We start from the raw sequence: 25,845 nt of genomic DNA, 5'->3' as shown, positions 1-25,845 counted from the left end.
AGTTGACCAAGAGAGGTCGGATAGGACAGGTGAAAGTGAGGAGCCGGGCACAAGTAAGTGGAAGCAATGCCAGGACTCAGCTGAGGGCCCCGTGGTTGCCAACCCGCCTCTGCTTTGTCCAGCACAAATCTCACATGGAGTGACAGGGTTTGAACCACGGAACCCAGCGGTGAGAGGCCGACGCGCTGCCGCCTGAGCCAGGGAGGCTACTATCAGACTGTAGTGTTAAGTAATAACCACGAAGATCTAATAATCTCTCTCGGTATAAATACTGGCGGTAAGGCCTTCCGAGGCCGAACGCCATTAGTAGTAATTTTTTTAAAAACCTGTGTATGAATAGGCTTATTTTCACACTCTGTGGGGATACCTGCTGTGTAGGTAAAAATGAAATGGCGTATGGCTTTTAGTGCCGGGAGTGTCCGAGGACATGTTCGGCTCGCCAGATGCAGGTCTTTTGATTTGACACCCGTAGGTGACCTGCGCGTCGTGATGTGGATGAAATGATGAAGACGATACATACACCCAGCCTCCGTGCCAGCGAAATTAACCAATGAGGGTTAAAATTTCCGACCCTGCCAGGAATCGAACCCGAGACTCCTGTGACCAAAGACCAGCATCTAACCACTTAGCTATGGAGCCGGACTGCTGTGTAGGTACTTAACAACAATGGCTTATGGTAACTATACACGCTGTCCTTGTGTCGCTTTTGACCAAGTAGGTTAAATTGGAGATTACGGCAGATAAAAAGAATTGGCTACCATGAATGCTCCCGCCAGACAGGGCCATGTATTGGGAGTCCACATCGTCCAGACTTGTTTCCTACTTAAAGCAATCAGCCTCAGGCAAAGTAAAGCAACAGTTTTTACCCGCTGAGAGTCATAATAGACACGCATTAACAGAAAGGAAGATCAACGAAGCAGTCTTTATTCAACCTCCCATGATTGATGTCGTCAGTTATGTTACCTAAGCCCCCTGAAGCGCTTTGGCTGGCGGCCTGCATGAAATGTGGAAATTACAAGGCCATGGACAGCTAGCTCTTAATTTTGTATTTTCTTGACCTTGCTCTTGAGCTCAATTCAGTGAACAATGACGAATGTCGTTTTAAGGTGCCTTACATCCTGTTTATGAGGAATATTTAGAAGAAAAGTGCAACCGAACTATAGCAATCAGTACTACAATTACCTGGTATTCCCCAAGGTTGTTTTCTGTGATTTGTCGCCTGTCACTTAACAAGAATTTTACCAAACTGGACTTTCTACTCTGTTTCCCTGCCTTATACAGAATGTTCCAAAAGGTGTGGGAAGTAGTCGGGGCAGTGTTGGTAGTGATTACTGTTCTAAGAGGAAGTACAACTAGGCAACCATCCTCTATATAACACTAATCAGAGGGAAATAACGGAAGGGATCCGACACTTCGAAAAATGAAGGTATCGGCCAAAGAAAGACAAGGGCTACGAAGGGCATGAAAATGAAAGACTCCTTAGCCCTCACAAACCTAATAGCGTCGGTGTCGGAAAAGAACAAGAGTTGACTAAGAGAGGTCGGATAGGATAGATGACAGTGAGGGCCTGTCACAAGTAAGTGGAAGCAATGCCAGGACTTAGCTGAGGGCCCCATGGTCGCCAACCCACGCTCCAAAGTTCCGAGACCCTGAGGCCCCTTTCAGTCGCCTCTTACGACAGACAGGGGACACCGTAGGTGTTACTCTACCGCTCCCACCCACAGGGGAATATCTCATGAAATCAAGCAGGTCCAGTCCGTATAAATTAGATTGGAGTATGTTCACAGATCCTCGAATCACAGCAATGACAATTTTATCGATGCTTTTCACAGGTAGCTGAAACTTTTTCCAGAAATTTACAAAGAAGTCTGTAATGGTACTACGTGCTCCAACCATCAATCAGATCACTCAACTAAGTGCGCCACGGACGCCAACTGACGCCCCCACCTTAAGACCCTCTGGGGCACCTTTTAGTCGCCTCTTATGACAGGCAGGGTATGGTGGTGGTGGTGATTATTGTTTTAAGAGGAAGTATGACTAGGCAACCAACCTCTATATACCACTAATCAGAGAGAAAAAATGGAAGGGGTCCGACACTTCCAAAAATGTAGGTATCAAACAAAGGAAGACAAGGGCCATGAAGGGCATGAAAATGAAAGACTCCCTAGGCCTCCATACGTAATACCGTCGGTGGTGGTGGTGATTATTGTTTTAAGAGGAAGTACAACTAGGCAACCATCCTCTATATAACATTAATCAGAGAGAAAAAAATTGAAGGGATCCGACACTTCGAAAAATGAAGGTATCGGCCAAAGGAAGACAAGGGCCACGAAGGGCGTGAAAATGAAAGACTCCCTAGCCCTCGCAAACCTAATAGCGTCGGGGTCGGAAAAGAACAAGAGTTGACCAAGGGAGGTCGGATAGGATAGATGAAAGTGAGGAGCCTGGCACAAGTAAGTGGAAGCAATGCCAGGACTCAGCTGAGGGCCTCGTGGTCGCCAACCCACGCTCCAAACTTCAGAGCCCCTGAGGCCCCTTTTAGTCGCCTCTTACGACAGGAAGGGGATACCGTAGGTGTTATTCTGTTGCGGTGGTGGTGGCGGTGATTACTGTTTTTTTTGCTAGGGGCTTTACGTCGCACCGACACAGATAGGTCTTATGGTGACGATGGGATAGGAAGGGCCTAGGAGTTGGAAGGAAGCGGCCGTGGCCTTAATTAAGGTACAGCCCCAGCATTTGCCTGGTGTGAAAATGGGAAACCACGGAAAACCATCTTCAGGGCTGCCGATAGTGGGATTCGAACCTACTATCTCCCGGATGCAAGCTCACAGCCGCGCGCCTCTACGCGCACGGCCAACTCGCCCGGTAAATTACTGTTTTAAGAGGAAGTACAACTAGCCAAGCATCCTCTATATAACACTAATCAAAGAGAAAACTGGAAGGGATCCGACACTTCGAAAAATGAAGGTATCGGCCAAAAGAAGACAAGGCCCACGAAGGGCGTGAAAATGAAAGTCTCCCTAGGCCTCCATACGTAATACCGCCGGGGTCGGAAAAGAACAAAAGTTGAACAAGGGAGGTCGGAGAGGATAGATGAAAGTGAGGAGGCTGGCACAAGTAAGTGGAAGCTGTGCCAGGACTCACCTAGGGCCCCCCTGGACATCAACCCACGCTCCAAAGTTCAGAGCCCTCGGGGTCATATATGCGGAGACCTGTACCCTTTATTTATAATCCCGTTTATGTGATAACACCTAGGAACTTTCATCCCATCAACGCAATAATTAAAACTGAGAGGAATTTTCCTATTAGAGAAACTATTTAGTGACAATGGAGGAAACCGTCTGACCAAAATATGTTTTGGATATGTTGTAGAATTAAAGGTAACCACAAACTGGTTAGAGGTGGTATAGAAGGACACGGAAAAGATTGATATCACGCCAGAGTTAATTTGCAACAGAAAAGAGTGCAAGAGACGAGATGATAGCTTCAAACAATTCCAAGAAGTAACAAGTCGTGGTGGCGGTGGTGTTGGTTTTTCCCTCGTACTCAGGGAGGTATCCCATCTCTACCTCCTCAAGGGCAGAGTCCTGGAGCTTCAGATTCAGGGTCGGGTATACCACTGGGGAGAATGAGCAGTACCTCGCCCAGGCGGCCTCACCTGGTATGTTGTACAGGGCCCTTGGAAGGATGGGAAGACTGGAAGGAGTAGGCAAGGAAGAGGGGAGTAAGTGGCCGTTGCCTTAATAGGTATCACTCCGTCATTTGTCTGGAGGAGAAGTGGTACACCACGGAAAACCACTTCGAGGATGGCTGAGGTGGGAATCGAACGCACCTCTACTCAGTTGACCTCCCAAGGCTGAGTGGACCCCGTTCCAGCCCTCGTACCACTTTTCAAATTTCGTGGCATAGCCGGGAATCGAACTCGGGCCTCTGGAGGTGGCAGCTAACCCCGCCAACCATTCGAGATCTCCATTAAATTTATTTCACCGAGCAAGTGGCCGTGCGGTTAGGGTCGCCCAGCTGTGAGCTTGCATTCGGGAGATAGTAGGTTCGAATCCCACTGTCAGCAGCCCTGAAGATGGTTTTCCGTGGTTTCCCATTTTCACACCAGGCAAATGCTGGGGCTGTACCTTAATGAAGGCCACTACCTTACAAATTTTCCACCCCTCCGTCGCCGAAAACCTTCGATGTGTTAGTGCGACGTTACATCATCATCATCACCATCATCCGTTTACCCTCCAGGTTCGGTTTTTCCCTCGGACGTAGCGAGGGATCCCACCTCTACCGCCTCAAGGGCAGTGTCCTGGAGCTTCAGACTCTTGGTCGGGGGATACAACTGGGGAGTATGACCAGTACCTCGCCCAGGCGGCCTCACCTGCTATGCTGAACAGGGGCCTTGTGGAGGGATGGGAAGATTGGAAGGGATAGACAAGGAAGAGGGAAGGAAGCGGCCGTGGCCTTAAGTTAGGTACCATCCCGGCATTCGCCTGGAGGAGAAGTGGGAAACCACGGAAAACCACTTCCAGGATGGCTGAGGTGGGAATCGAACCCACCTCTACTCAGTTGACCTCCCGAGGCTGAGTGGACCCCGTTCCAGCCCTCGTACCACTTTTCAAATTTCGTGGCAGAGCCGGGAATCGAACCCGGACCTCCGGGGGTGGCAGCTAATCACGCTAACCACTACACCACAGAGGCGGACGCGACGTTACACAAATAGCAAAAAAAAAAAAAACTTTAGACAATTTGTAAATTATTTTATTATTAAGCTGGCACAGTATCGTTTCTTCTAATACGTTACGTCAGCTTCAGTGAGAGGCGAGCTAATATTGTACCACTGCTTGAATGAATTTAATTTTTTTTCTCACTTTAATAACCTCAAAATCATTTCACTTGGTCTCTCTGCTATGAAAATGTAATCATCTTGGTCACTGTCTAATAACTGATCCGTTAGTTTTACATCCAAGACGTGTAGCCCTGCATTAAAGCTTCTAGCCTTTCAACATTCGACTTACGTAAGTTGCGGTTCTCAGAGGTTATTTCTGTTGCAAGAAGCAACCAATAAATGTCATTTATTTCTCTGTAACACACTGCGGAACAGGCGTCCGCCTTTGTTAAATCTTAAATCTTTCCACCTTTTGTCGTTTGTGACTTATTTATTTCCTTCAATGATAGGCTGCCTAATAAATCTCACAAAGTATACCATAATACTTAAATACTGAATGTATGTTCAACTGTGAAGAGTTCTCTGGAGATAGTCCTTCTGGCATGCAGTACTATAGCCGGAGCCTTTAATGGCCAAGACGGCTAAATCACAATACAGATTCTTGGGAATGCTCACACTATTGAAAAACTCAATTAAGAATTCTGATATAGTTCCTCTTGCTCCGAAGAAAAGTCCTACAACGCTTATACTTTCAATGCTGCACTCAGCTTTCCTTCCCTTCTTGGACAGGAAAGCTTTATTAAAATACACACGTATTCTATCACGTCAGTGGTGATAACTTATTAAAACAATAGGGGAAGTCGTAGGATTAATTGCCTGACTCCATCTCATTACATTTCGTATCAAATGTATAAAAACCGTGACCATTAGCGTACATTTTATTTCACATATTTGATAACAATACAAAAGAAAACAACAAAATATCAAGGAATACCTCAACAAAAGACACGTCACTCACATTCAACCACTTCAAATGAATCTGAAGACGGTTCCTGAAAGAGAATACAATTCAAAAGATAAATACAAAACTAATAACTTGTTTTCGAACGACGAACATCAAAGCTCACTCTGTGGATCAGTGGTAGAGTGTCTGCCTTGGGATCCCAAGTCGCGGGTTCAAACCTGGCAGGGTGAGCCAAATTTTTGAAGAGCGGAAAAATCCACTCGACCCACCTTATCGTTTGATGACTGCAAGTAAAAGATCTCATGTGACACATTTGGTGTTTGTCCGACAAAATTAATTAAAACTCAGCCGTAGACGTCCAAAAAAGATCCTGTTTACTCTGCCATCTAGTAGACCTAGAGTAAAACGGAACGTCGAGATTGACGAACAAGCAGCCAGATGGCGTCAAATTAAAATTCCTGCACACGGTAGCTGAGGCCATACAAATATTAGTATTCTTTCTTTCTTAATCTATTTAACCTCCAGGGTCGGTTTCTCCCTCGGACTCAGCGAGGGATCCCACCTCTGCCACCTCAAGGGCAGTGCCCTGGAGCGTGAGACTTTGGGTCGGGGGATAGAACTGGGAAGGGAGACCAGTACCTCGCCCAGGCGGCCTCACCTGCTATGCTGAATAGGGGCCTTCTGGGGATAGGGGGAGATGGGAAGATTGGAAGGGATAGGCAAGGTAGGGAGAAGGAAGCGGCCGTGGCCTGAAGTCAGGTACCATCCCGGCATTTGCCTGGAGAAGTGGGAAACCACGGAAAACTACTTAGGGGATGGCTGAAGTGGGAATCGAACCCACCTCTACTCAGTTGACCTCCCGAGGCTGATTGCCCCTGTTCCAGCACTCGCACCACTTTTCACATTTCGTGGCAGAGCCAGGAATCAAACTCGGGCCTGCAGGGGTGGCAGCTGATCACACTAACCACTACACCACAGAGGCGGACATTATTATATATATAATTCGCTGGGACCATCAACGACCACGTTAAGTCTTGTTGCATTTGACACTGAACTTGACCTTCTTCAGAGCCCAAATTTCCCTCATTCTTTGTGAGTGGGCCTGCTTACCCTCCTCTGTCCAAGGGGCACCGTGTCTTCTCTTCGGTTGCTCGTCTCGGTTTAGCCCGTTCGTCAATATTTTCTTGCGGAAGAGATCTCTGTTAAGGGCGTCTTCAGACGAGATATGGATCATTTGCAGGTCTTCTTTGGTATTTCTAAACCAGGGAATTGTGGTTTTGGGGTTTGAATCAAAAAAGTAAAAGATTTCTTTAGTTAACTTTCTTCCGTCCATTCTTTTCAGATGACCGTAAAATCGTGTCCGTCTTTTTTCTGATTGTGTCGATAATTTTCTCTACTTTGCTGTAGACTTCCTCGTTGGATCTCTCTTGATGGATTCCATTTCTGTACTTTGATCCCAAGATTCCTCTCACAATGTTACGTTCTTTTTTCTCCAGTTCTTCAAGGAGTCCTTTGCTGGCATTTAGAGACGGGGTTTCGGCTGCATATAGAACTACTGGCTTTAGAACTGTTTCATAGTGACGTATCTTAGTGTTTTGGGAAAGGCACTTTTTGTTGTAGATTGTGCGGGATGTTTGGTATGCTATTTCCAGTTTGCGTAATCGCTCCTGAAGTGCTTCTTTGTCCAGTTCATTTTTCATGATGATCTCACCCAGGTATTATTATCATTCCTTTGCTGGCAGGATGTAGTGTTTACAGTGCACTACGTCTTCTGGTGTGGGCTTTCATTGACCTGTCTCTTGGCTTTGATAATATGAAAGGGACTGAGATATGAGCGATTCTAGTAGTGTTGATGCATGCATTTCAGTGGGCTTGGCAGACTGATATGTAATAGCAACTTCTGTCTCAGTGAGGAAAGAAACGGGAAACTACTTCACTCCTCATTTCCCTAATATGCCTGTTCAGTGGCACCTAGGCTATCTATGACAGCTGTTGGTGGAGCTGTAGAGGATCAAACCAGCCTTCGGGCTGAATACCCAACATGCATATGCGTATGGGTCCAATGGATCACGCAAAGCTTTAACGATTCTGCTTTCTGAGTTGCCAAACACCTCTCATCCTTTCTCCGTGGATCCTCTGGTTGCACTTTCCATCCATTATTTTTTTTTCCTATAGAGGTTTCTGTCCGCGGTGTCGGTTGAGTTCATCTGGGCTTTTTCCAGATCCTTCTTCACTTCCAATACCCATGAATTTTTTTTTTTTTTTTTTTTTTTTTTTTAGATGTTCTATGTAGGTGAGAATCTTATGTGTCAGTCTACTTGCCGACAGTCTGGGGATGTGCCCATAAAATTTCAGACGTCTTTTGCGGATGTCAGCTGAAATGTTAGAAAGCTGTTCTGTCACTTTACGTGACCTCAGTCTATAACCAGCTTCTGTTTTTCGAGGGCCGAGAATTTTTCTCAGGATTCTTTTAAAATGTTTTCTGGGTCACCTTTCCCGTTTAGTGTAAGGGTCTCGCTGGCATTTAAGACTTCGGGCTTGATTGCTTTATTATAGTGTCTGATCTTTGCATTATTATTGTATCTAGATACTTTGGTCCTTCCTCTTGACAACGAGATATTGAACTTTGTAGTCACATGTGTTTTCTAGGAATTCATTCGATTTTTAAACGTTCATGTTTTTGTAACAGTCAGTGACACAAGAATAATTCTGAAACTACTCTTTGTCAACTACCATACTGCTCAAATATTCTATAGACCAATCTACCGGTCTGTTACCGATCTACTGTCGATGTATTGACCAATCCCTAACCTCCTCTCATTCATATGGACCGACAATCCGTTGATCAATGACGCATTCCTTCGCTCATTCAAAGCGCGTTCACACTCCCTTCACATTCCGCCTTTCACTCAGATTATGCTATCACTGTGTCAGTCACGTACTGTATTTCGCATTCCCATTAGCTTCCATATCTTCCCCACATTTACCAATCACCCTTTCGTATCCTTCAGTTCTATTCCCAACTCTCGCATTGAAATCGCCCATTAGCACTATTCTATCCTTGCTGTTGACCCTGACCACGATGTCACTCAATGCTTCATAAAACTTGTCAACTTCATCCTCATCTGCACCCTCACATGGTGAATACACGGACACAATTCTAGTCCTAATCCCTCCAAATGACAAATCTACCCACATCATTCGCTCATTTACGTGCCTAACAGAAACTATGTTGCGTGCAATGGTATTCCTGATAAAGAGCCCTACCCCAGACTCTGCCCTTCCCTTTAAACACCCGTCAAGTACACTTTATAATCTCCTATCTCTTCCTCGTTATCTCCCCTTACCCGAATATCACTTACTCCTAGCACATCCAGAAGCATCTTCTTTGCAAACTCAGCCAGTTCTACTTTCTTTCTTCCATAAGCCCCATTAATATTGATAGCTCCCCAATTCCATTTCGTTCGCCAAGTTGTTTCCAAGCAGTCCCTCGCCTGTCAAATGGGAGTAAAACTCCGTTACTCCCATCGGTCCGAGGCTTGCTTAAAATGTTCTGAGCTCGGTAAAAATTACACTTAATTTAGTTTTCAAATCCGAAGAAATTAAAATAATACACTTGTACCGTTCGAACACACAGACAAGAAATGCATATTCCAATTATAGTCACCAAAACACCCTGATCGTCACACTATAAAGAAATAATCTCGTTCCAAGGACCAAATAATTTACTACTCAACCATCCATCGTAAGCCTACTCACTGCCGGAAGTTATAAACAGGTTCGAAACTTCAGTACAGAATTTAGAATTTAGATAAGGAGGATGTCTTTATTATCACATCTTCGCTGACTACTGGGTTCTCAGAACTGGCTAATTACTTCAAAAGCCTTGTTGATTGTTGTGACTGACTGGCAGCAAGGGATAGTTATTACTGGAACAGCTTGGGAAACCCACATTCTTTCAGAAATTACCACCGAATTCCTATTGACGAAAGAAGCTCTGCATTACGACCAACGAGCTAGAATAACATAGAGAGGCGGAAGCGCTGCCTGGGTGAACCTAATAGAACGAACGTCCGCCATGTTTCCTGTTGTCACACAAGCAAGGGGGCATGGCCTTTAAATGACGAAAAGTGTAGAAAATGCGCATTTTAGAATCGCTGGGGGAGAATTAAAGTCCGTTGCCGTAAGCTTGAAGCATGAAAGCGAATACCGCCACTTCATCATATTGCGGCACGAGGCCAACATCACGATCAGTTAATTGTAGGGTAGTTGGAAATCATCGCACAGTGACATACGAATAGGCCTCGAAATCGGAACAAGAGCGTTACCCTGCTTGGCTGTTGTGGTTAAGCGTAAATTAGAATAAAAACGATGGACATAAATATTTATGACAGGAAACCTTAAAATCATAGGGACCTATAATAGGTTACAACCTCATTCTGTTAATATTTTTAAAATTATTGCATCCTCATGAGTACTGTGTTCCTTTCTTAATCTGTTTACCCTCCCGGGTTGGTTTTTTCCACGGACTCAGCGACGGATCCCACCACTACCACCTCAAGGACAGTGTTCTGGAGCGTGAGACATTGGGTCGGGGGATACAACTGTGAGGGAGGGCTGCACCTGCTATGCTGAACAGGGGCCTTGTGGGGGGGGGGAGAAGGAAGCGGCCGTGGCCTTAAGTTATGTACCATCCCAGCATTTGCCTGGAGGAGAAGTGGGAAACCACGGAAAATCACTTCGAGGATGGCTGAGGTGGGAGTCGAACCCACTTCTACTCAGTTGACCTCCCCAGGCTGATAGAATCCCGTTACAGCCCTCGTGCCCCTTTTCAAATTTCGTCTCGGAGCTGGGAATCGAACCCGGGCTTCCAGGGGTGGCAGCTGCTAACGCTAACCAGTGCACCACAGAGGCGGCCCATGAATACTTTACCACAATAATCGTTTAGTGTAATTATTCATTATAATATAGGGGGTATATCATGTTTCTCCCATTACCATATCATACTGGAATTACTAGCTTGAAAGTTGTCCATTATGAAGTGTGGCATAGTTTTAAAAACCAAGGCAACAGACATCTACAATAAAGGCTGTATACATTTCAAAAATAGCAGTAAAATGCTGTATTTATCATACTTGGTGTACGTTTGAACGAAATAAGTGATTTTTTGTGGTTACGTTTTCTTGGTGGTGGGCGTTCCATTTCCTTTATTTGTAAATGTGAATGAAAATTAAATAGGGCTGGAAATGTACAGAGCATAAGCAACTGAATTGAGTGGGATACCATTTATCTCTTTTCGCCCTCACAACGCATTGTTCAGTTAATTCCTTGTTCTTTAAACGAAATCTGAAACAAAATTCGACAAATAATTACCGTGGCTATCCGTACTTTCGCTAAGTAAACAATAAAATAGATTCAATTACAAACAGAAATTATAAAAAGGAATCTCGGCTATAATTCAGTAATACTTACTTAAAGTACGATATATCCTTGGTTTTATTACTCCGATTAGTACAACCATACGCTGAGCTTACGGCTGGCATTCTTGAAAGCGAGAATCTATCTTTTCACTTCTTAAAACTTAGGGAATTAAATTGGCATGCACGATCTCCCTGTCACCTCAACATATGCTCTCGCGCCAATTCGCTTTGTTTTGACAACCGTTAACATGGCTGCCCCTTATCAACTTGCTTCAAGCAGGGAGCGCTGATGTCAGGTATACAGCCCCTCTATGTTATTCTAGCTCGTTGATTACGACGGACTAAGTTAGGAATAACCCTCTGTAATACAAATAATACTGTGCTGTGTTCTGTAGTTTTACCGATATGTGAAATCAGTCTTCAGCTACTGAAATAAGAAACAGTCGTGGGCCCTCCAGCCCAGCGGGGCCTGCGTGACCTTTATCGCCGCCACTGCAAACGAACCCTATGGTCCACAATAGACCCAAACGATCCGAAACAAAAGAAGAAAAAGCCCAACCAAACAATAAATTACTCCATACCTTTAACCTTACTATTCATCACACAAGGCATTTATTCTGACAAGTTGGGTGTGGGTGATTTTTCTGAATACGATGAATACGAAAATCTGAGGGAGAAAAGGTGTAGCGACTGTTTCCAAATATAGTACCGTAAGCGATTTCGCCATACGGATAGTTGGTCAAAAAATAAGGAGCGTATGGCACTGCATGTTTCTCGGATTTAATATAATTTTAATTATTAACCATATATAATTCACCTCCCATGTAAATGCAAACCTTGTGGATACGCACAACTCATGCACCTATCAACTTGCTTTCGGGAGATAATCGGCACCCCCTGAAGATGGTTTACCATAGTGTCCCATTTTCTCATTAGGCCACAGCCTCTTCCTTCCCATCGTCGCCATAAGACTTATCTGTGTCGTTGCGACGTAAAGCAAATTGTGACGTACAGTGAGTCAAAATGAAACTCATACACTAGAAGAAAGCTTGTTTATTTGGAGTCAATAACTATTACTTTGTTTTAATCTTGGTTCTGGTTTAACAAATATACATTTCTCTGTTAAGGTACAAAGTAAATCAACTCCTATTTCTTATACTTACAAAGAAAATTAATACATTATTCTTAAACATGCATGAAACAGGTCAAAGTAAAACTCAAACACCTTCAAGTAGTTCCCACACCGATCTCTAATAACACAATATTTTTAACAGTCAATACTTTGTTGGATACCCTTTAGCACTTTTCACGGCTCTTAAACAGTTAGGCATGGACTATACCAACTTTTCGCAATAAGATGGATCTATTTTCTTCCATTCTTCACGTAAAGCCATTTTCAGATCATCTTTGTTCGAAATCTGGTGGTTTCTTATCGCTACTTCGAAGTAATGCGATTTTATATCGCATTTAAGTCTGCTGACTGTGGAGGTGTCTCGAATACCTTTGAGCAATTATACAGCAGCCACATCGGTACTTTGTGAGCTTTTCGTTTCGGGTCGTTATCTTAATAATAATAATAATAATAATAATAATAATAATAATAATAATAAAATGGATCAAGTATTCCAAGCTTTTGAGCAGTAGGTCGTAAATGCTCTTTCAGTATATTTTGATACAAATGTTGATCCATGGTCCCATCAATAAAAGTCAATTCTCCTGGTCTACTAGCTGACATGCACCCCCAGACAGTTACACTACTTCCACCATATTCGATACTTGGACGTAGACTGCAAGGTTTCAACTCCTCATTTGGTTTCCTCCAGACATTAAACTTTCCATTTGATCCAAAGGGATTGTATTTGCTTTCATCTGCAAAAATAACAGTCTTTCAGAAGTCAAAATCTTTTTTCTATATACTCCTTAACGAAGCTCAACTTTTTCTTCCTATTAATCTTGCTAGCACATGTTTTTTTCCTAGCTACTCGACCATGCCAGTTACTTTTCCTTTGGAAAAGTCGAATAGTTTGTGGATGTGCTCCCTGGACCCTGTTTCATAAAACTAACTAATAATATTAGAACTCATAAAAATAATTATTAGTTAACCAAATTCTGTTTCATAAAGATTTACACATGACTAATAAAATATCTCCACTAATAATATTAGTTCATTAGTCAGCTGATACAAATGGAGGTTAGAATCGGTCTGTTGCATATGTTCTTGGTTTGGGTTTGTTCCTAGCAGTAGGTGAATGCTTGACTACAATCGACTATTATTCCACATGCTCAAAAGGCTCAGTTGATATTTTCGTTGATGTGAATTTGAAACGTATGAAAATGGATAAAAGAAGTGAAAATAATGTGAGAGAATAAAGTTTCTTTGCGGAAAGTGATTGAGTTAAAACGTCAACTATTCGCAGCCTTTTGCACACTATAACCCTCCTTGTTCCTTTTACTTTTTTTAATTACATGAGCTCTTAAAAATCTCTGAGATGGAATAGCAAAATCTTTGTTTACTCTCTTTTGGTGGGGGCGGCAGGATAACAGCCACGGTATCCCCTGCCTGTCGTAAGAGGTGATTAAAAGGGGTCCAAGGGCTCTCAACTTGGGAGCGTGTGTTGGCGAACATGAGGCACTGAGATGAGTCCTGCCATTGCTTCAACTTACTTTTGCCAGGCTCATTTTCATCTATCCTTCTGACCTCCCTTGTTCAACTCTTGTTCTTTTCAGACCCAGACAGTATTACGTTGCGAGGCCGAGAGAGTCCTTCATTTTCACGCCCTTCGTGGCCCTTCTCTTTATTTAGCCGATAACTTCATTTTTCAAAATGTCGGATCCTTTCCATTTTCTATCTGATTAGTGTTATTATAGATGATAGTTGCCTAGTTGTAGCCTACTCCCTCTTAAGACAATAATCATCACCAGCATTATCTTGGTTTACTTGCGATATAAGCCAAGATTTTAAAGGATACTTGGAGTGTCAGAGCAGAACTGCATTAGAGAAACACAATGATACAGTGTATCACTATCAGGCGGTGGAGTGCAATGCGAAGCTGCTATTTTAAGGTTATGCTTCATTCCTTGCAGTGGAACGTTCTATTACCAATCCTATCAAACAAATACTTAGTAGTTCTATGAATGAAAACCTACAACCTGCTTTCCTGTTAGTACGATGGGGTCGCCACTCCCAAAGTGATATATTAATGACTGATAGAGGCAATGAAATGAGAATGGAGAGTGTTGCTGGAATGAATGATGACAGGGAAAACTGGAGTACCCGGAGAAAAACCTGTCCCGCCTCCGCTTTGTCCAGCACAAATCTCACATGGAGTGACCGGGATTTGAACCACGGTATCCAGCGGTGAGAGGCCGACGCGCTGCCGTCTGAGCCACGGAGGATCTACTAGTAGTTCTGTAATCTAACCTAAATCTCCCATTGTATTCATATGTTTGTTATATGCCAGGACAGGCTGTTTTTTATGTAACATTTATTGAACGGTGAATACCTACACTCATTCCTTATCACTGTTTGAATCAGAGCCGACCATTTCAGTGATCTTCAGGATTTTATGCCAAAATATTAAAATACCGCTCACTTTGGTTTCACTAATAATATGAATTATGAGTCAAAATACACTCATGGAAATAATCCTAATAATATGAGTAACTTTTATTAGTCACGTTGTCTATGAAGCAATTTACTAATATTACTAGGAACATCTACTAATAATTTTGACTCATAAACTAATAACTAATATTATTAGCTAATAATTTTATGAAACATAATACTAATATTATTAGTTTCTTACTAATAATATTAGTGAAATATGTTTTATGAAACAGGGCCCAGCTGGTTGCTATGTTCCTCAGCCATCATACTAGTTTAGGAGCACTAATTTCTGGATTTTTCTTCACTTGTCTTACTATCGAACGTTTCTCCCTGAGGTTGAAACTTCTTCTCCCACGTACTTTGTCTTTATTTTCAATACTGCGTGTACTTTTATATCTATTTATAACGCACTGTACAGTTTCAAGTCTCCTGTTTACAAGTTTACCAATTTCTCGAAGTGATTTTCCTCTCTTATGATGCAAAATCATCAGTTCTTTCGAAGATTATCCTCTTTGACGCCCCATGATGACACCGGAACTTGTCTGTACTTCACAACAAACTGAATGTGGTATCGAAACACAGGCATACAGCATTTGTACTGCCCTCTTATATGTCCATGTAGGACTATATGAGATTCATCTTGACGTGCCCCAGCAACATATAGACAAGCAATCTGTTATATCTTGCTAAGTTAAGAGATACGCTAACTAACCTGTGGTGGCTTGCCGATACGTTGAATCGCTTCTTTTTATTCTTTTGGGGTGTGGTCTCCCGAGAGGCCTGGTGCAGGTCTTTTGACTTGACGGCCGTAGACGACTTGCGCATCGTCATGAGGATGAAATTATGATGAAGACGGCACATACACCCGGTCCCCGTGCCAGGGAAATGAACCTATTATGGTTCAAATTCCCGACCCCTGCCGGGAATCGAACCCGGGGCCCCTGTATGCAAAGGTCAGCACGCTAACCATTTAGCCATGGTGTCGGACGTCGAATTCGCTTGGGACGGTAGAATAATATGTAGGTTAAGGACAGAAGAAAACAACTTCTCTATCAATGAAACCTAGCATCAGAACTCAGAACTACATTCCATAAGGTAAGGCTATTCACAGAAACGATCTGCTACAAGGTAAAACTTCTTGGAATTCACACCATTACTTAGGTACATCCTGACTTTGGATACCCTTCTGCAGTTTACAATAATTTCAGCACGGAGATGACTGGTCGCTGTAATAAACAATAAAACCAGTTCCTTGAACACGTCTTCTGTTTGTAGCTGAATTCTGTATTCCAAATAAGGAAACTTGCTTACAGGGAAGAGTTGTATAATGGGAGGCCAATACCCAAGGGAAGAACCTGTCTTTAGGCAATACAGTTTAGCAGCAGGCAGGCTTCTAAAAAAACACTTGTTTCATCCTTCAAGGTTATAGGAACTAGAGAGAACGAGTCACGTCCTCGGCAGGCGGGGATTCTCATTATGTTCAGCGGTTCACTGAACCGCCTACCACTAACAAGCTCTTTATTTTCCTAAGGATGGCTGTTTAGGTTAATTCGCGTGCCGGGCTCGGTATTTAAAGATGCTCAAATACGTCAGCTTCGTGTCGGTCGATTTACTGGCACGTAAAAGAACTCCTGCGGGACGAAATCACGACAACTTGGCGTCTACAAAAACCGTAAAATAATTAGCGGGTCGCCTTCTTCTTCTTCATTTGTTTACCCTCCAGGATAGGTTTTTCCCTCGGACTCAGTGAGGGATCTCAACTCTGGAACTTCACACTCTGGGTCGGGGGAAGGATGACCAGTACCTAGCCCAGGCAGCCTCACCTGCTATGCTGAACAGAGGCCTTGCGGGGGTATGGGAAGATAGGAAGGGATAGGCAAGGAAGAGGGAAGAAAGCGGCCGTGGCCTTAAGTTAGGAACCATCCCGGCATTTGCCTGGAGAAGTGGGAAACCACGGAAAACCACTTCGAGGATGGCTGAGGTGGGAATCAAACCCACATCTACTCAGTTGACCTCCCGAGGCTGAGTGGACCCCGTTCCAGGCCTCGTACCATTTTCAAATTTCGTGGCAGAGCCGGGAATCGAACCCGGGCCTCGGGGGATGGCAGCTAATCACACTAACCACTACACCACAGAAGCGGACTAGTGGGTCGTAAAAATTTGTAAAATTATAATCAATCAATCACCACTGATCTGCATTTAGGGCAGTCGCGCAGGTGGCAGATTCCCTATCTGTTATTTTTCTAGCCTTTTCTTAAATGATTGCAAAGAAATTGGAAATTTATTGAAAAGCTCCCTCAGTTAGTTATTCCAATCTCTAACTCCCCATTCTACAAATTAATATTTGCTCCAATTTGTCCTCTTGAATACCAACTTCATATTGTGATCTTTCCTATTTCCTCGCGCAAGATGGGGGCTTCATTCATTCCATCCCTGACTGGAAAACAGGTTGTAGGTTTTCATTTCAACATTTCCTTTATCGTATGAAACTGAGACCTGCTGACATTATTAAAACATACCAATCAATCAATCAATCAATCAATCAATCATTAATAATAACCATTGACATATATTAGACTCTGTCTAGTCCAACATGTATGGGACCGGGCCTTGTTGGATTGTAGAGATCTCTTGGGTTACCTAGTGGTTGTTCAATGTATGCATTAATTTATTTTAAATGTCATTGTTTTTTACGTCCCAGTGGCTAATTTTTCCGGTTTTTGGAAACGACGTGCAGGAAGTTTGTCCCACAGAAACCTTAACGAGGCAGTAAAGGCTGACACCTTCAAATATCACCAGACTGAGCGAGGATCCAACCTGCCAAGTTGGGGTCAGAAAGCCAGCGCTTTACCGTCCGAGCTACTCAGCCTGGCTAATTTATCTCTAAAAACTTAAGTTGCATTCCTCTGGGGCAATAATTAATGGCTGACAGATGAAATGAAATGCAGTGTGTTGCTGGAATGAAAGATGACACGGAAAACCGGATTACCCAGAGAAAAACCTGTCCTGCCTCCGCTTTGTCCAGCACAAATCTCACATGGAGCGACTGGGATTGGAACCACGGAACCCTGCAGTGAGAGGCCGGCGCGCTGCCGCCTGAGCTACGGAGACTTATCAAAATAATACTGTATTTATAAAGGCATATTGAATGAAAGAAAAAGATATTCAATTAAAAGCAATTTACACTCAACTCTCAATTTACCGTAATCGGATCAACTGCGTTGCGGCTTAACCACGATATCAAAAACACTAAAAATGCTGATGCTCTAAGCACCGAAAAACTTGTTTTGAGAAACTTGAGAAGCAAAATAAAGAAAAAGTTTTACTCGGCACAAAAGCAAAAAACCTTGACTGATTATTTTCAGAAACAGTAAAATTAGGTAGTCTGAATATTTTTCTTTGCCTTTTTTATGAATCTCTCTCCTCCAATGTTTAGCTACAGGCCTATGGAGTAAGTCAAAAGTTCACAGATCCATAAACTCCCATCTATAAATACACTCAACATGGTTCATGAGGAAATTTCATAATTCCTTTTACAATTCTATACAATTAACATCGTATGTAATACGAGAAGAGTAACTTTTGTTCGTAAGATATATTAGCACATTTATTTCAAATTTGCAATTACATTTTACATACGGTACTAATTTTTAATGTCCAAGACAGGCTTACATACTAATGATTTTCATGAAAGGATTTAACTTCCTCTCAGCTGGGGTAAGACCATTTCCCACTGCACGCCACTGCAATACAGTATATTTACAATTACTCTATTTACACTTTGTTTTTCCAGTATTCAACTGTTGAGATGGCATATTCATTGGCTTCCACCAAATCTTTCATACTACATGGTTAGGCAGATTTGTACAGAAGAGAAGGTGTCCACGATCTTGCTTTTCACCACACTCATACAAATCTTGATCATCGTACCCCCAACATTTTCAGGTTGGTTTTACATCGTGTCACTCCAGATCTTAATTTGTTAAGCGTCTTCCAATGTCCATATTGAAGATGTCCTGCAGCTGGCTTCTCTTTCACTTCCCGTAATCCTACAGGCGACTTCATTCTCCAGAGTCCTCTTTGCCAAGATTCGGCTGATGATGGGATTGACGTTGTTGTTTGTAGGAAGCTCTTCCTCGATTTCAATCTTGATGGGTGGGCGTGAAGTGCAAACACTGGATGCCTTGGATCTGTTTCTTGCTTCTTAATCTCTGCTGCAACTTGTCTCCTAAAATCTGGAAGTGTTACACCCATAAGTGGAAAGGTCTTGTTTACAGGAGTTGGTCGTAAGCAGCTTGTAACAATGCGACTTGTCTCGTGGACGGTGCTTTGTATGAGCGGAATTCCTCCAGACTGGAGCAGCATACTCTGCAGCCAGGGGCGTAGCCAGGGGGGGGTTACTGGGGGTTAGAACCCCCCCCATTGAACTTTCACAAAAAGAAAATAAATAGAAACTGACAGTAAACAATAAACTTCTTTTATGTGATCAAGATAAACTCCCTGCAATCTACTGCTTGTTGAGAGTGTTTGCCACCCTACCTGTCACCACTGCAGCCAGTGAGATCATTTTCAACATTAAGACGCCTTAAAACCTACCTCAGAAATACCACAAGTGAAAGTCGACTCAACGGGTTGGCTCCCTTGAACTTTCACAGAGACATAGTTGTAAAACCAACAGATGTGTTAAATTTATTTTCTAGGAAGCCTCGAAAATTAGATTTTAGATTGTAAACTGAACTTTCATTATGTTATATCTTAATTTTGTAACTGTAACCCCCCCCATTGGCCGATCCTGGCTACGCTACTGTCTGCAGCAGAGAAACACAGGGCAAGAGCTGATGTACGGAGGACGATAGGCTGTGCTCCCCGTGTTGTGTGTGTGTGATAAGAAAACATGGAGTCACACCTTTTCTTACTATCAGATTGGATCAAGCTGTTACGCATCTTTAATACACTCTAATACAATGTAGGCCACAATAATCCTTATAAATATGTATTCTCAGATTAGCATTGTATAATGTACTTATCAATATCCTAGTACAGCATTTGGGTTATGTTGATATTAATCAGTTGGGTTTACCAGAAAGTTTAACCATATCTTTTTTACGTTGGATAAAATTTTAAAAACCTACACTCACAAAAAAAAAAAAAAAAACTTATAGACAGCCTCTCCTGTGAATGAGTCAATCTGATAAGAGCCTTGACCTATCATTATTTACATACTTTATGTCCACATTGGAGCACTTAAATCAATACATTTGAGTTAATTTCTTCTTTTTCTTCTCCAAGAACTTTCTCATCCTCTCCGACCTGGAAGCCCTTTATGTGTCCGATATAATATATTGTTTCCGTTCAACTGTTTTTAGTTTGAGACTTATGCTTTTGTTCTTCAAAATCCTCTTCTCTTTTCTGTCTTTGATTTGTTGCCGAGTTATACCCAATTCTTCCAAATCATCCTGAACTTCCTTGAACCAATTATTATTGATTTTATTTTTCAAAAAATAATCAAATAGTTGTTTCAATATCCTGGTGTCTGGTAATCTTGATATGTGACAGAAAAAGGAAATTCTTCTTTTACGCATTGTAGATATTATTGATTCACATTCACGATAGACAATGTTGTTAGGCAACAATCTCCACTGTCCATCAACTTGCTGTTTTTTATTAATAATTGTTCTAAGAACTCTTCTATCAGTTTTCTGTAATTTGTCTGTTGTAGATTTTACATTTAATTTGAATATTCGCTAGGGTACATTGCCTCTGGTTTAACTATGAAGTTATGAAGCTTAGCGTTTATCGAAAGAGACTTTTTTTTTATAGGTTGGCTGGGTAAGTCTTTGTGCTTGTTTAAATTTAGTTGTTCTGTGTTGTATTGCTTCTTTTTAATTTGTGTTCTATGTTATTATTTCCCCAAGATATTTGAATTTCTGAAAAATTTTAATCTCTTTATTACTGTTCAGTTGAATAACTGGTAAATCAACTTTAAAAGTTGGCATCATGTCTGTTTCTTCAAATGAAATTTGTAATCCCATTTTTTTTTTTGCTATAATTTCCAGTTGTTCAATTTGAAATTTAGCCTCTTCTATTGTATTTGCAAGTAATGCTAAATCGTCCGCAAAAGCAAGACAGTTGAGTTTAATATTTCTACCAATCTTGATAGTTGGTTGGTGTAAGCCAAATTCTTTAAGGCTTTTTAATAATGATTCACCATGAATACTGTGGTATGCTTTTTTTAAATCTACAAATGTGATGACTGGACCCTTACTTCGAACTGACCTATAATTTATCAATAATCTGCACTTAGGGCTATTGCCAAAGTGGGAGACTCCTATTAACTGTTTACCTGGCTTTTTATCAAATGTTTTCAAAGAACTTGGAAATTCGTTGAACATTTCCCTTAATAATTTATTCTAATCCCTAACTCCTCGTCCTATAAATGAATATTTGCCCCAATCTGTCCTCTTGAATTCCAACTGTTAAAAGCTCCGCTCAATCTTCTTTATCTACTAATGCCATTCCACGCCATCTCTCCACCGACAGCTTGAAACATACCGCTTAGTTGAACATCTCATGTTACTACCAAATCTTCCCAGCCCAAGGTTTTCAACGTTTTCATAACACTACTCGTTTGTCGGATATCATCCAGAAAAAATTCTGCTGCTTTCCTTTGGATCTTTTACAGTTCTCGTACCAAGTAGTTAATCCCACACACTGGAACCATACGCTAATTGGGGTGTTACCAGAGATGTGTATGCTCTCTCCTTTACATCCTTACAACAATCCCTAAATAACCATGTAAAGAGATCTGTACCCTCTCTTAACAACCTCGTTAATATGATTACCCCAATGAACATCATTCCATATATTAACACTTAGGTACTTACGTTGTTCCCCATGAGGTACTGTTACCTCATCATTTCCTATTCATGACTACTGATAAAACTGAAGGTTACTGGACTAAAAGAAAGAAGTGACTGAATGGATGGTTACAATTCAAGAAAATACACTCCAGGAATTTAAAAAAAAAAAAAAAAAAAAAACCACCACCACCACCACCACCTTGACGCAAGTGAATAATGCCTGCGATACTTTCATGGGGCATTACAAGAGGGCAGTGCATGCAATGATCAAACACACAGCGCTGCGGACTCACCAGGAACGACATTATCAGCCGTGGAATGTTGCAGGCTACACAACAGTTGGCCACCGCCTGAGCTAGTGGCAGCCATTTTGCCGTGGCATACGGAGCTCCGCCTGTGTCCGCAACATCGTCAGCATGCCGCGACAGTGTGTACGTGAACCGTTTGTGCAACTGAAGGAGTTTGAATGAGGGCAAATAGTGGGCCTACAGGAGGCCGGGTGGTCATACCACAGAATTGCGCAACACGTGCGGCGAGTGGTCTCCATAGTGCATCGATGTTGTCACCAGTGGTCAGCAGAAGGTGCACATGCCCGTAGTCCTGAGTCCGGACAATGGGGACGCACATATACACGCCAAGCCATTGCATCTTACGAAGTGCTGTATTGGACCGCACCGCTACTTCACAATAAATTAGGGACACTGCTGCTCCTGGGGTATCAGTGAGGACAATTCACAACCGTCTCCATGAAGCAAGGCCATGATCCTGCGTGGCATTAGGGCTTCTTCTGCTCATGTCCCACCGCCATGCAGCCCGCCTCCAGTGGTGTTGCGACAGGCACTTATGGAAAGACAAATGTAGACATGTTGTCTTCAACAATGAGAGTCGCTTCTGCCTTGGTGCCAATGATGGTTGTATGCGTGTGTGGTGTTGTGCAGATGAGCACCAATGTTTGGAGTGTATACGACAAAGGCACACAGGGCCAATAAATGGAGTCATGGTGTGGGAAGCCATATTCTACACAGCCCGTTCCCCTCTGGTATCGTAGAGAGAACATTGAACAGTGCACGGTGCTGTACAGGGAAATAGGACTGAGATCCACGTAGGCCTAAGGCTAAATTAAGTTAAAAAAAAAGCCATACAACTTTGCAACCCTAGTGAAAAGGGAGCAACAGAAATAGGAGACGACGACAAACATGGATCAGATCAAGTCTAGTGTCAGACCTAAGACGAAATGCTGGTGAATAGAGCAAACGCCTGAAAAGCCATACATCTAATTTTTGATCTGATTTTGATATGCTCTATTGGTGGATAAATATCTAATTCCCTCCATGGGAATCTAGAATTTCCATTTGACAAACATGGAAACAAAAAAGGACGAGATAATCTCATCAATCTCAGTTCTTCTACATCCATCTCTTCTCATCCCCTGACGAGCTCGTTCCTGCTTGCCAGCTTCATCAAGAGGGCGGGCATCAACACTGATTGTGGGGTAGAGTTGTGTTTCTTTATGCAACCAGCCAAACTTATTCGACTGTTAAGGGCCAGTCTTGATAAATCGACGTTCCAACTCAATCCAACACCTCAGAATTCCGGATTCTATCTGTCCACGAAATGTGAAGCATCCGTCTGTTAACCCATATTTTGAATGCTTCCAGTCTTTTACAGATGGCTTGAGTAAGTGTCCGGCCTTCCATTCCATAAAGTAACGTAGGAAAGATGTAGGCACTGACCAGACGGAGCCTTAGGTTTAGTTGTAGGTTGCGGTTGTTGAGCAGTTTCTTCATCTGCATGAAGATGCTTCTCACATGTTCAATGCGGACCCTAGCGATGAGTTCATTGTCGATAGTGAGCTGCACGTGGATGCCTTGCCTTTTACTGAACGACCATGAACTGGGTTTTCTTAATGTTTAATTTCAGTCCTCTGTTGTTGCAAGCAACATTCACTTTGTTACATAGGTTCCCAATTTTTTATCTCGGTCGCCAAGCATTGCATGCCGCTACTAATGATTCCAATACCATCTCAGAGAGTGAGGTATTGGCTATGCTGATTTTCAGACAATTTTTTCGCCACAGTTGGTCACAGTGAATGTTTACAAAATGGAGTCCACAAGTTATTGGCGGAAATTGCATCACAGTGAAAGTAAGTACACTTTTCCAGTAATAATAATAGTTCTAGAAAAAGAGTAGGAATGATTCTACAAGTTCACTAATATATAATTCATGAATAATTTTATAGGAATCTTCAAAGTCTAATGAACAGTGGCATATCTTGTAATGATGTAACCTATAGGTTACAGTGGATCTCACTTGAAGTAATATTTTATACAATGTTTTTGTTTTTTTGTTTTTTTAGGCCTCGATTCCAATGCGGTTCTGGAAACAGTCAATGGGGACGTGGCCGATATGTCAGACCTTTCTGACGATGAGGATGAAAGAACTTTCGTCACTTTACTTCCTGTACCGCCCCCTGATGGGACACATGTTCAGGAGGAGGATGAAGAAGATGGCGAATGAGAAAATGATCAAGAAATCATCCAGTACGAGGGTATCTGGAAGAGGTCTGATGTATTTGAACCATTCCCCCCAGCACCTGTACACAATGTAGGATGTTAAAAGGTTTGTTTTTTTCACCTATTCAATACATATAAGTTTTATAAATTAGGAATTTATTGTAGATTCCACTTGAGACATGTTTCGCCCTTCATTGAGGGCATCATCAGTCAAAATATCACCTCAAGGTAAAAAATCGGGTAACTGGTTAGTAGTAGACATGTACAAATTATTACATATTATTAACAACATATAAAAATTAAGTATGGGAAAAAATTTTTGCACAAAAGTGATGGTTGAACATGTAGGTTTAGATGAAAAGTCAGCACCAATGCCTAAAAATAACAAAGTAGAGTTCTGCAGTGGTGCTCTGGAGAAACAGTTGACGCAATCATATGAAAATAAAAAGTTTAAAAAATATTTACAATAAAACAATTAAGGGAGAAAAGGTGTAGTGTTTGGCATCAATGTTAGTAACCAAAAATTGATGTCAAAGGTTGGTAACTATACAGTATTTACATAGTTCAATTGAACAGTTGAGATAAAGTTTTTTAAAAATATTTACATTTATCATTCAGCGTAAATGTTTGTAATAAAAACTAATGTTAATGATTGGTAACTATATAGTAATTACATTATCTAATTGAAAGTTGAGAATTTACAATTATATACATATTTACACAAGAGCAGCTGGTGCGCAAGGATAAAAAATTTTAGTACCAAGTGCGTCCTGATGTTTTAGAGGTTGGAAGAAAGAATTAGCATTGACATTTCAGAAATATGTAGAGCAGATTATTTTAGTTAAAAATCACCGGGGGTAGGGGAAATTTTTATAGCCAAATGATGTTGAGGTGATATTTTGACTGATGATGCCCTCAATGAAGGGCGAAACATGTCTCAAGTGGAATCTACAATAAATTCCTAATTTATAAAACTTATATGTATTGAATAGGTGAAAAAAAAAAAACCTTTTAACATCCTACATTCAGTATCTTCAATACGGATAACAATGATTTTTATCACTTGCAACCTGTACACAAGCCGAAAATACTCCCTCCCCTCTCAAGATTCTACAGATATGCTGAAAGCAACGTATTTGCCACACTGACGGAGTTTACAAACCGCAGATACCAACGTGACAAAGGGATTCGTTTAGATGCCACAGCAGAAGAATTGAACATTTTTTGCTGCCGCAATTATTATGTCTTATTTGAAATATCCCCATATACGAATGCATTGGGCCAGGAAGACCCGGGTCCCACAGATTGCGAACAAAATATCAAGAGCAAGATATTTCAAGATAAGGAGCAACCTGGAACTTGTAGATGACACAGAAGTGGATGCAAATGAAAAATTAAATGACAAGTATTGGAAGTTGAAACCAATGATCAAAATAATTCAGCAGGCTTGCCTAGATAACCCACGAAGTGACAAACATTCCATTGATGAACAAATAGTACCATTCTGGGGGCAGGTAGTTATGCATCAGTTTGTCAGAGGAAAGCCGAATCCATGTGGCCTGAAAAATTTTGTCTGTGTTGCTCCAGATGGGCTACCAGTTGACTTCTTTTGTATGAAGGAAAGGGAGATAGTATTCTGAATAATGCTGCATTTCATAATCTGGATATCGGTGCAAAAGTGGTAATTCGATGATGTAGATCTCTACCACCTGGCTCGGCAGTATACATGGACAGATTTTTCACTTCAGTTCATCTGTTGGATATTCTCCATTCCGAGTGTGAAGTACAAGGCACAGGAACTTTGAAAAAAAAAACAGG

Source organism: Anabrus simplex, chromosome X, assembly GCF_040414725.1.
Source record: "Anabrus simplex isolate iqAnaSimp1 chromosome X, ASM4041472v1, whole genome shotgun sequence".
NCBI lineage: Eukaryota > Metazoa > Arthropoda > Insecta > Orthoptera > Tettigoniidae > Anabrus > Anabrus simplex.
The sequence above is the reverse complement of the archived record's forward strand: the minus strand, read 5'-3'. Positions refer to the sequence as shown.